Raw genomic sequence first — 12752 nt, forward strand, 5'->3', positions numbered from 1 at the left:
TCAATCTTCAAACATGTTCTGTTTAATGTTTTTTATGATAAAAAGATTAATATCTGTTTTGCATTATTGTTATTGTTCTTACTCTTTGCTTATTCAGTTTTTATTGAGACTTTTGTTGCATACATGAATAAATACAGATATGGGTCCCATCAAATCCACGAGGTGCAGAAAGATTACCCCCGGGCATTGTTGTACCAGAGTCAGACTTTTATCTTCTTGCTTATTTCTAAATGACACCAGCAACTTTTTTTAGTCAAAGCGCTAACTTTATTTTCTTTCTATTGCAGACTGGGACATTTGATCTCCTGGGAATCATTGTTTGTGAGATAGATCAGACTGCAGACCAAAGTACATACCAAAGTACATTTTACAATGGTACTAAAATTCTTAGGTGTATTATATGAGGCGATAATGACTATGGTAGCGCTATCTAATACTTTTAGATTTGGTGGCCATAACTTATTAATTTCATTGCTCCCTACCAGTAAATATGAACAAGCACACCAACTTCACAATACTAGAATAGAACATCAAGCTAGGAGTCTTAAGGACAGAATTACAAGAATGGAATCTGACCTCAAATCAGTTGAGTCCCACACAGTTGAGCTGTAAAAAGCACAAGTGGAAGCACATGAATTATTTGTGGCAAGGCAGAAACTTGTTGGAAGATAAATTTCATGTTAGAACTGTAGATTATTTTTGTTTAATTAGAAATATGGCCAAATGTGGTGGCTTTTGGATGAATTTACAAACTTTGTTTATTTTAGTTGACTTAAAATTTTGTATTGTTGTGTTGTATTTTAACTTTAGATTTGAGTTTTTAAGTTAAATATGTATTTAAGTTTTAAGTGTTACAAGTGTAATTAGTAGATATTTTTATGTTGGTAAAAACATGAAAAAATATTACAATAAATACGTAAGTGTTAAAAAAAATGTTACAATAAGATATAAAGATGTTATCAAAAGATTGAACTGTTTTATCGTCCGGTGTTACAAAAGCATATATGATGTTGCAAAAGAGTTTATTGTAACATATTTTTTGATGTTACTAGATTTTTATGGGTGTTACAATAGAACTATGGTTACACATGCCTTTTGTAACCATAGATACTGAAAGTGTAACCATAGGAGGTCTATTGTTACATTTTTAGCTATGTTACCAAAGGTTCAAAATATGTTACCATATACCCCTATTGTAGCACGAGCAAATCCAACACCCCGAGATTTTCAAAAAGTGTAACCATAGCCCAATTTTTTGCTTTAGGTAACATTTTTTGGCCATTTTTACACTTTTTTTTGGGTGTTGCTAGAGGGCATATATGGTGTACTGTAAGAAGGCTTCAATGCTTAGGAATGCAAAAGTCAGAAATATTCTGCATAATAATTTGGATAATATGATGTACAAGATGATTTCCTGCAGGACTGCAAAAGAGATATGGGATGCCTTGGAGACTTAGTGCCAAGCTACAATGGCAATCAAGAAAAACAGAAGAATTGTTTTTGTGCAAGAATATGAGAAATTTAATGCCAAGGCTGATGAGTGAATTACTAACATCTATGATAGATTCCATACACTGCTGAATGATCTATCATTGGTTGTAAAAGATTATGGTAGAGAAGACTCAAACACCAAGTTTCAGAGAGCTCTTCCTGAAGATTGGGATACTCAAGCCTCTATAATCAGACATCAGTATTACCTAGATTTACTGACACTGGATGAGGTTTATAGAATGCTAAAACTCCATGACTTCACTACAAGAAAATAGGGTAAAACCGACCGGACATAACCGGCCGACGTCGATTTGGTCACCTTAATACCGACCGACGTCAGTGGTCAGGTATATGTCAACTAAACGACACCGTATCGATGACGTGGCATACATAAAACTGACCATCCACTTGTGGTCGATTTTACAGAAACAAAATGACACCATTTTGCTGATGTGTCACTTTTAAAACCGACCACCTACATGTGGTCGGTTATATCCATAAATTTTGCATGTTAAAACCGACCAAATCTGGGGGTCGGTTTCGTAGAATAATAAAACTGTTTTGTATAAAAAAAGTACCCGTTACATAAAAAATGGTGTCGTTTTATTCTTCTGCCTAAAACCGACCGCTAATGGTTGGTTTTAACCTATTTTTTTAAACTTTTTGTTATATCCCTCATTTCTTGATTTTGGGAAAAATTAAAAGGACACAAGTGATTGAGGATTGAATTGGAGGAGTTTTAGAAAATTCTAAGTTCTTTCCATATTTTGTAATTAGTGTGTGTGTGTGTGTTTATGTTGGTATATGTATTAAATGTTGTTGTATGTATTTAATGTTTTTATATTTTTATATAATGTTTGTTGTGAGAATTGAAGTTTGGTAGTAGATAATTTGTAACTTAGTTTCATTTATTGTAATTATAGTGTGTGTGTGTGTGTTTTATGAAATACATGAATAATTATGGGATTAATGATAAATTATTTGTTAAATATGTTTTTTTAATTTAAAAAAATATTATTGTAGATGGAAACCATTGATCGGAGTTGGATTGGTAATCAATTGCAAAGCGATAAAATTTCATTGACCCCGGAATATAGAATTGGTGTAGAATTTTTTTTTAAAATTTACTAGCGAAAATGGAATGGAAGATGGAACAATGAAGTGTATGTGTAAACATTGTAAAAATTTGAATTCGTTAAAGATTGAAGATATTAGATTTCACTTGCTCGCTAAAGGGATGCTTGAGGGTTATACCGTGTGGACGGCGCACGGTGAAAATACAGGAAGAAAACATAGTCGAACATCACATCACCGTTATTGTGTTCGGGAACCTTCGAGAGTAGAAGAAACGATAGATTTGAATGCGATGTTACATGATTTAGCCGGTGAAAAATATCAATTTTATGAAACTACGGATACGGGAACTATGAATTTAGAAGAAGCTCCAAATGATAGTGCTAAAAATTGTACGAGGTTATTGTTGAAAATGGAGCACCTATTTATCCCGGTAATACAAAGTACACAAGATTAAGCTTTACAACCAAATTATTAAATAACTCGCATTATAGTAATAAAGCTTTTGATAGTTTGCTTAAACTTCTCACAGATGTGTTATCAAAAAACATACATTACCCGAAAGTTATTATGCAATGAAAAAAATTATGAAGGATTTGAGGGTTGAATATGAAAAACTTGAATTATGTGAGAATGATTGTATGTTATTTTATGGAGATGACAAAGATAAAGTTGTGCGGCGTGATATATGTGGTGAAGATCATTATCGGGATGTTTCTAAGAAAGATGGTAAAAAATAGCAAAAAAAAACTTAAGATACTTTCCTTTGATCCCTCGATTACAACGCTTATATATGTCGGCACATACATCCGATCACATGAGATGGTAAAAAAAAGAGATATGAAAGATGGAGAAATAAGTCATCCCACAGATGGAGAAGAGTGGAAAAGTTTTGACCGTCGATATCCTTCATTTGCTCAAGAGATTCGTAACATAAGGCTCGGTCTTGCGACCGATGGTTTCAACCCTTTTGGCCCTATAGGGAAAAAACATATAGTGTGTGACCTATGGTGATAGTTTTCTACAATCTTCCACCATCGATGTGTATGAAAAAGCCTTATAAGTTCATAACCGATATAGTTCTGGGTCCAAATAGTATTGGAAAAGATATTAATGTTTGTCTAAGGCCTCTCATCAATGAATTGAAGATATTGTGGAATATCGGGGTGAAGACATACGACCAATCTTTCAAACCAAATTTTACAATGAGAGCGGCTATTATGTGGATAATTAGTGATTATCCCGCTATGAGTATGATAAGTGGGTGGTCGGGCAAAGGAAAGATGGGATGTCAAGTGTGTCTTGGAAGCGTGCAAGGGTTTCAATTAAAATATTGTGGAAAATATAGTTTCTATGGCACGAACTGAATATTCCTTAAATCAAATGATCCACTCCGTCAAAAAAGTAATTTGTTTGATAACGAAGAAAGAAGATTATTTTGTGGTCATTTGTCCGGTGAGGGTGTTAAGAAATTGCTTGATGGTTTAGTTTTTCCACCACCCGGAAAGACTAATTCGAAGGCAAGGAGTGTCGGATACGGGGAAGACCATCATTGGACTCATGTCCCAATCTTTTACGAAGTCCCTTATTGGTCATCACATAGTTTACGATATTTAATTGACATCATGCATACGGAAAAAAATGTGTTTGAAAATATTATTTTTACTATTGTCAATGCGGCAAAGTCAAAAGATCATAAAAAGCAAGAGCGGATTGCAAGCATTTTGAGGTATTACCTATGGATCGATGAGAAAGGAAAGTCATATAAAGCACTTTATTCCCTTACTAGAAAACAACGTAAACTTTTGTGTGAATGGATTAGTTCACTAAAATTTCCGGATTGTTATTCCTCAAATATATCACGTTGTTGTAATGTTGAGGAGTGTACATTTTATAGATTCAAATCGCACGATTGTCATATTTTTCTTCAAAAATTATTGCCTCTCGCAATTCGTGAACTTCTACTGGCCCTATTGCCGATGCAATCATGGTAATTTCTAACTTTTTCCAAGATTAATGTTCATCAATGGTTACAAAAACCAACTTGAAAATAATGGAAAAATCGGTTATCAAAGCATTGTGTTTGTTGGAAATGACTTTTCCTCAAAGTTGATTTGATTCGATGGAACACTTGGTTTTACATTTAGCCGAAGAAATTAGACTTGTTGGACCTGCATATTGGCATTGGATGTATCCGATTGAGCATTTGTTGGGAAAATTAAAACAAAAAGTCGGTAATAAAGCAAGGGTTGAGGGATCAATTGCCAAACGATATATGGAGGATGAGATTCTTAATATTTGTTCCTTTTATTTTTCCTCTGACATGATCCATAATAATTTTTGTTAATGACACATGCATGATTTTTGTTAATTTTTGTTTATATTTTAGAAAGTACCAAGATCGTGTTATGCGACAACGCCCGGAAACAACACCTCAAGATTTAGATCGTATTGTCAAAAGTTGATTTAAAACTTGGTTTAAACAAAAGGTATTTATCTATTTTTAATTTGCATGATTTTTTTTTCTTAATTCTTATAATTACAACGTCTCATCGATTTGAATTGTTTTTAGGTTGATAAAGATGAGGTGGAAGGGCCTTGTTTTAGGGACTTACTTGAAGGGCTGGTAATAAAAGTTATGACTTTTGAGACTTGTCAAGTTAATGGATATAAATTTTCAACAAAATCTGCATCCTGTTCGGGTATTGTTGTTAAAGGAAATTTGCACGGAAATAATCTTGATTATTATGGTCAACTACAAAAAATTTTAGACTTATTTATCAAGGATGCAATCATGTATATTTGTTCAAATGTATATTGTTTGATAGTGTTGGGAATGGTGTGAGGATTGATAAGAATCGTGTGATTACAATTGATATGACTTCAAGATTGATGTCAAATAAGATTTTTATTTTATCTAGTCAAGCCTCACAATTATATTATGCTCCTAGTGTATTGGATCCAAAAGAGAAAATATATACGGTGGTCAAATATAAAAGTCGCCCAATTGATGAATTTATCGTTGCACAAAATGATATAGAGGACGCTTTTCAGGAAGATAGGTGTAATGCATCGACCTCGTTTTCGCTCTTTGTCGATTTTGCACAATATGGACAAATACCGTTTATTCGGCGTGAAGAAGAGGAAGAAGACGAAGAAGATGATTTGAAGGATGCCGAAGATGAAAATAAAGGAGAAGAAGAAATAAGTGAAGGTGACAATGAGAATGATGATGATGGTTTTGACGATTTTAAATAACGTCATTTGTATTTTAAAGATGATTTTTAGTAAATTTTGTAATGATTAGGATACTTTATTTATAAGTTATAGTAAATTTTTAATGGGTTTGTGAAGTTTTGGTTGTAATGCTAAATTTTTATGTGTTTACGTCCGGTTAGGACCAAAAATTCATAATGTTTGACCATAATATTTCCCAGAAAACTGACCGTCTCCTTGCCTAAAACCGACCACCTTCTTGATAAAACCAACTGTCTCCTTAAAGGGGTGGTCGGTTTTAAGGTGGTCGGTTATAAGAATTGAATTGGCTACTAAAATAAAACTGACTACTTTGCACATTTGACCTCGGTCGGTTTTAGCAGTCTTGTTCAAAGTACATTTTTAATACTTATTTTCAACGATCGAACCGTACGGATGTTAACTTCATGTCAAAAAATGCTTATGCACAAAAAATTAGCACCTTTGAACGAGTACAATTATATTTTTATAAGTAAATTAACAAATTTAATTAAAAATTAAAAAAAAATGAATTCTATGTGAAAAGTATAATTTTAAAAGGTATTTTTAATGATCGAACCGTACAGATGTTAAATTCATGTCAAAATATGCTTATGCACAAAAAATTAGCACATTTTAACGAGTACCATTACGTTTTTATAAGTAAATTAGCAAATTTAATTAAAAATTAAAAGAATGAAAAATATAAAATACACATGATCGAACCGTATGGATGGATTGAGGCCGTGAAAATGAACAAATATACCAAAAATTAGGCTATTTAAAAAATATTATAATAAAAATTATATGGAATATAATTATTTCAGTAAGTATGTCGGCATTCTGTAGACAGAATAAGTTGAACTTACCATTCAATACTATAAGTATAATTTTAAAATTTATTTTTAACGATCGAACCGTACGGATGTTAACTTCATGTCAAAATATGTTAATGCACAAAAAATTAGCACATTTGAAGGATTATAAATATGTTTTTATATGAAAATTAGCAATTTTGATTAAAAAACTGAAATAATTAATAAAAAATAAAAAATTATGAAATACACATGATCGAACCGAACGGATGGACCGACGTGGTAAAAACGAGCAAATGTACCAAAAATTAGGTTATTTAAATAATAATAATCATGTTTTTATAAGATTTTTTTAAATTTAGGTATTTTTAACCCCTAAACCCAAAACCCTAAACCTAAAATTAAAAAATTTAATTGCATAAAACCGTCCACTCTATGTTAAAACCGACCAACTAGGCGGTCGATTTTAAGTCTATTACAAAAATGCGGGTTTTTTTGGTGAAAATTTAAAAACCCCGCCTTTTACAAAATGACGTCGTTTTGCATGTTGCACAGGGTCCAAGGACAAAACCGACCGACTAGGCGGTCGATTTTAAGTCTGTTATAAATAAAAAAACCCGTTCATTCTTTCTTCTTTCTCTATCTCAGTACTAGAAATTGTAGATACGACATCGGTGCTTAGACATCGGCATGTAATGCACACGATGTTAAAATCATGTTTAATATCGGTTTAGAAAAAAGCGATGTTGAATACGAATACTGACATCGGTTTCACATAGTAGGCGTTGTCTATGTTCAGAAATTAAAAAGGCCAAATATGTGCTTTTAACTTTGACATCGGTTAATTTTGTTAACCGTTGTCTATGCTCTTTTTTTCAAAAAAATAAAAATTTACTTGTCTTCCCCCCTTTCCAGTACACTTTTCCCCCGTTTAATTTTAAGAAAATAATTGTTCCCCCTTTACACATTTCATTTCCCTCTTTCCAAAACCATCTCCCCTCTCCCCTCTTTCCCTCTTTTCCTGCAGGCCAGACTCTCTCTCTCTCTCAAACATCGATGGCAAATCTCTCTCTCTCTCTCTCTCTCTCTCGAACCTGAACTTCATCTCAAACACCAAGACTCTTCTTCATCTCTCTTTTCTTTCTATCTTTTCTTGCCACTCCCTTTCGTAAACCCTAATTAGAAACTAGTACATAATCGACATTGAAATTGGACCTGATTAGGAACCAAATCGAGCTTCAAATTGGTAAGGTTTGACCTAAATAGTGGCTTTAGAGCTTGGAAAGGGCCATGGGTTTCGTTCCAAAAATATCGTCGAGTTCTTGTGTACATCTCTCTCTCTCTTTCCCTCGCGCTCCCCCCCCCCTCTCTCCCCCTCTCTCTCTCCCCTGTCTCTCTCCCGATCTCTTTTATTGTTAGTGTTTTCGTTTATTTATTTATGTTAAAGTACATTCTTAGCTAGTATAGTTCTATTATTTATATTTAGGGCTTACCTACTGCTTATATTTTTTACTCTAATTTGGTGATTGTGAGGTGCTAATTTTATCGAAATTAAAAATCTCTGTGTCTTCTCATAGACAATTGGTAATGATTAGTTAGTTTATTGAGTCCTAAATGAGGTGTTATGTTTTTTTATTTCTGTATATTTATATTTGTTTAGGCTTAATTGTTATTTATTTAGGCTAATAGGCATAGGGGTGTGATATGGTTATTGGAAATAATTACATGAAGTTGAAGGTATAATGCTTTATGTTGCTGATATTTAGGTTTTGATATTGGGTAAAGAGGAACCTGAAGCGGCGGTGTCGCCTGCAATGATGCAGTACTAAGCAGTTTGAACAAGAGGTTTTTGTTAAGGTTCATCTTGAATTCGATCAGTTTGGTATTCATATTTATAATTCCAATATGAAACAGCTTGTTGATGTTCCTGGATATGAGTACTTTTCTTATCTAGGCCAGAAGACTCACATGGTGGCAGCTAATCAGGCTCAGATTGATGTTTCGGAGGCCAAGATGAAGGGTGCAATTGGAGCCAAGGAACGAGAGGGACTGACACTACAGAATGCAGCAAAGATCGATGCAGAATCGAAGATTATGTCAACAAGGAGGCAAGGAGAAGGAAATAAGGGGGAGATAAGGGTGAAGACTGAAATGAAGATATATAAGAATCAGAGGGATGCAGAGATGGAGCAAGTGAATGTGGAGTTGGCAACAAAGAAGGCAGTGTGGTCTCAGTCTGCTAAGATGGCGTAGGTGGAGGCAGATAAGGGGTTAACCACGGGAAATTCTGTATGGTGGGAAGGTGCAGAATATTACTGGTGGAGGTTGATGTCGGAAGAGATCACCTGCTAGTCCAGTTTCCTATAAATTTAACAAGAATGGTAATGCAGCAGACATGCTCAGGGGTCAGTTGGAAAAGGTTGCGGAAAGGAAGCAGTGCTGTATAATAAAATAAGAGAATCTGCAGTCAGGTCAAGGGCAAGGAGGCAGGTACGGTCAGTTTCAAGTGAAATGATTATATCGTTATTGAAAAATGTTGAAGATGCAAAATAATACTTAATACTTGGTTAAGTGGTTGCAGAAAAATTAACTTATGTTTTAATTTCTATGTGAGAAAAAATATTCATAAAAAATAAAATATGACTGTAAATAATTTAGATTAAAACCACTATATTTAAAAGGGCTAAGCCAAGTCTGTTTCTAATGTTAGTTTTCACAATTTCTGATTGGCTAGGCTCATACATGTGATCTGGAAGCAGAATTACAGGTTTTAAAAGAAGAGAATGTGCGACTGCAACATGCTTTGGTAAGTAAAGATTCTGGCTATAACTTTGGTTCGGTAAAACGAGTCGGTATATTTATGATTACATCTCTTATTGACTAATGCCTACGTAAATAGAAAGCGACAAAGAGGATGAAGAAGAAGGTATGTTGATCACACACTAATCAGTTCATATAAAGATTCAGCTTATCAACTTTTGTATTTCACAACTCAACTATTCCTTCAAAAGAAGATTATACAATCAACAGTCAATACAACAAAGTAATAATATTTCAACCAGAAAGTTATACTAGTACTAGTAGTCTTATAAATCCTATCATGTAACTCATTTTAAGATTTTAGCAGACCATAACCACTAAAAACTAAAAAGTAGTAAATGAAAATAATTTTAAGAACACAGGGCAGAGTTTGATTTATTTCTTACTTCAAAACTTCTTTTTTTTGTTATGCTATTGTGTTTAATTAACCTATTATCTATTGTTCGTGCAGCTTATGGAGACTGCCTTTACATATAATTTCAGTCCTTGGGAGTTCTGATTGAAATAGCAGGACTTGTAACTAGTTAAATTATGTTTGAAAAGGAAGAAATGTCTACAGTCCAATAGTCAGAGCACATAGTTAAATGGCTGTTTGTTGTTTTGACAATTTTAGCGACCTTGTTTGTTCCATAAGCCTATTACAAATTTATGAAGCACATATGTATATGTATATATTTCCAGCTTCAACCTCTTGGCCTTTCTTTTCAGATTAAATGGTTTATGTATAGGTTGATTTGCCGATTGCAGGTGGATGAAGCGGCACAAGAATATGACAAGCTTGCTCCTTCTTTGGTGAAACAATTTCTCGGGCAAGCGAAATATGTGGTCATTAAACTATCAGATGTAGCTAAACAGTTGGGCGAGGTGGTGAAAGCTAAACAGTATGGCCAGAGAGATATACTCCAGGTATAAATTTGGATTCAATGATGCAGTTGTTGTTTATGGCGAGTAGAGGTGATGTGGAAGGTGTGTTAGTCGTAGGGAGGCTGCCTAAGAATGCACCAAAGGGTGTCCGAGGAGTCATTAGAGTTGATAAGCTACGCTGGCTTGGCTCTAAGTGGACTAATACCGATATTCTTGTATTTAATACAGGGCATTTGTGGAACCGGGACAAATTTGTAAAAATGTACCAACTCTTCTCTTTTTTTCTATCTGTTAAATTAATGATATTTAAATAAACATAAAATTAGTATCATGTATGATCAAATGCAACTTAGATGATGACAATTCTCTGCTATAATGTGTCGTAGAATAGAAGAAGACTGTCGCACTTTGCTGATTTTTGTGTGGATTTTCAGGGGATTCTATTTTCAAGAGAACGAGAGTATTAACATGACAATGAATATCACAGAAGCATTTCAAAGGTCCCTGACAACATGGAAATCATGGTTTCTGCAAAATTTAGATCCTGAAAAGAACCATATCTTCTACAGGAGCTATGGTTCTAGCATAGGTATAACATCATTCCTAGACATGTGCTTAATTACTCAAGAATGATATTAGATGGACAATAGAAAAAAAAACTTCAGTTTTATAAAACATCACGTGCTTATTATATCATGTATAACAAAATGATTAATAAACAGTGTAACTTACTCCAATGCACGTGCAGTTCCCAAAGCAATTTGGAGATGAGTCAGATTTTTATAAAATTTTGCATAATGATCGATGGAACTGAACTATATAATTGCAAAACATATTAAAACCTACAGTTAGGAGATAACAGTTCACAATATGTTCCTACATCAGCAAAATTGGTACTATTCCACAGTGCACAATGGTGTTCTACTACTATGTCTAAAAGCATACTAATCATCCCATTTTGGTTGAGGTGGAGGAAATTATAATTTGCGTGAATGTATAATTTAAGCTTTAGTATTATATATAACATCAACACCTTAATATCCTTGCTGCTGGTGTCTTTTGAAAATGTAAAAGATAGATAATCAGCACATGAATAGACATGTAATGTATAGGGGAATAGCTCCTGTAGAAGATATGGTTCTTTTCAGGATCTAAATTTTGCAGAACCCATGATTTCCATGTTGTCAGGGACCTTTGAAATGCTTCTGTGATATTCATTATGTTAATACTCTCGTTCTCTTGAAAATAGAATCCCCTGAAAATCCACAAAAAAATCAGCAAAGTGCGACAGTCTTCTTCTATTCTACGACACATTATAGCAGAGAATTATCATCATCTAAGTTGCATTTGATCATACATGATACTAATTTTATGTTTATTTAAATATCATTCATTTAACAGATAGAAAAAAAAAAGAGAAGAGTTGGTACATTTTTACAAATTTGTCCCGGTTCCACAAATGCCCTGTATTAAATACAAGAATATCGGTATTAGTCCACTTAGAGCCAAGCCAGCGTAGCTTATCAACTCTAATGACTCCTCGGACACCCTTTGGTGCATTCTTAGGCAGCCTCCCTACGACTAACACACCTTCCACATCACCTCTACTCGCCATAAACAACAACTGCATCATTGAATCCAAATTTATACCTAGAGTATATCTCTCTGGCCATACTGTTTAGCTTTCACCACCTCGCCCAACTGTTTAGCTACATCTGATAGTTTAATGACCACATATTTCGCTTGCCCGAGAAATTGTTTCACCAAAGAAGGAGCAAGCTTGTCATATTCTTGTGCCGCTTCATCCACCTGCAATCGGCAAATCAACATATACATAAACCATTTAATCTGAAAAGAAAGGCCAAGAGGTTGAAGCTGGAAATATATACATATACATATGTGCTTCATAAATTTGTAATAGGCTTATGGAACAAACAAGGTCGCTAAAATTGTCAATAAAACAAACAGCCATTTAACTATGTGCTCTGACTATTGGACTGTAGACATTTCTTCCTTTTCAAACATAATTTAACTAGTTACAAGTCCTGCTATTTCAATCAGAACTCCCAGGACTGAAATTATATGTAAAGGCAGTCTCCATAAGCTTCACGAACAATAGATAATAGGTTAATTAAACACAATAGCATAACAAAAAATAGAAGTTTTGAAGTAAGAAATAAATCAAACTCTGCCCTGTGTTCTTAAAATTATTTTCATTTACTACTTTTTAGTTTTTAGTGGTTATGGTCTGCTAAAATCTTAAAATGAGTTACATGATAGGATTTATAAGACTACTAGTACTAGTATAACTTTCTGGTTGAAATATTATTACTTTGTTGTATTGACTGTTGATTGTATAATCTTCTTTTGAAGGAATAGTTGAGTTGTGAAATACAAAAGTTGATAAGCTGAATCTTTATATGAACTGATTAGTGTGTGATCAACATACCTTCT

The sequence above is a fragment of the Apium graveolens genome, chromosome 5, assembly GCF_009905375.1.
Source record: "Apium graveolens cultivar Ventura chromosome 5, ASM990537v1, whole genome shotgun sequence".
In the NCBI taxonomy this organism is placed as follows: Eukaryota; Viridiplantae; Streptophyta; class Magnoliopsida; order Apiales; family Apiaceae; genus Apium; species Apium graveolens.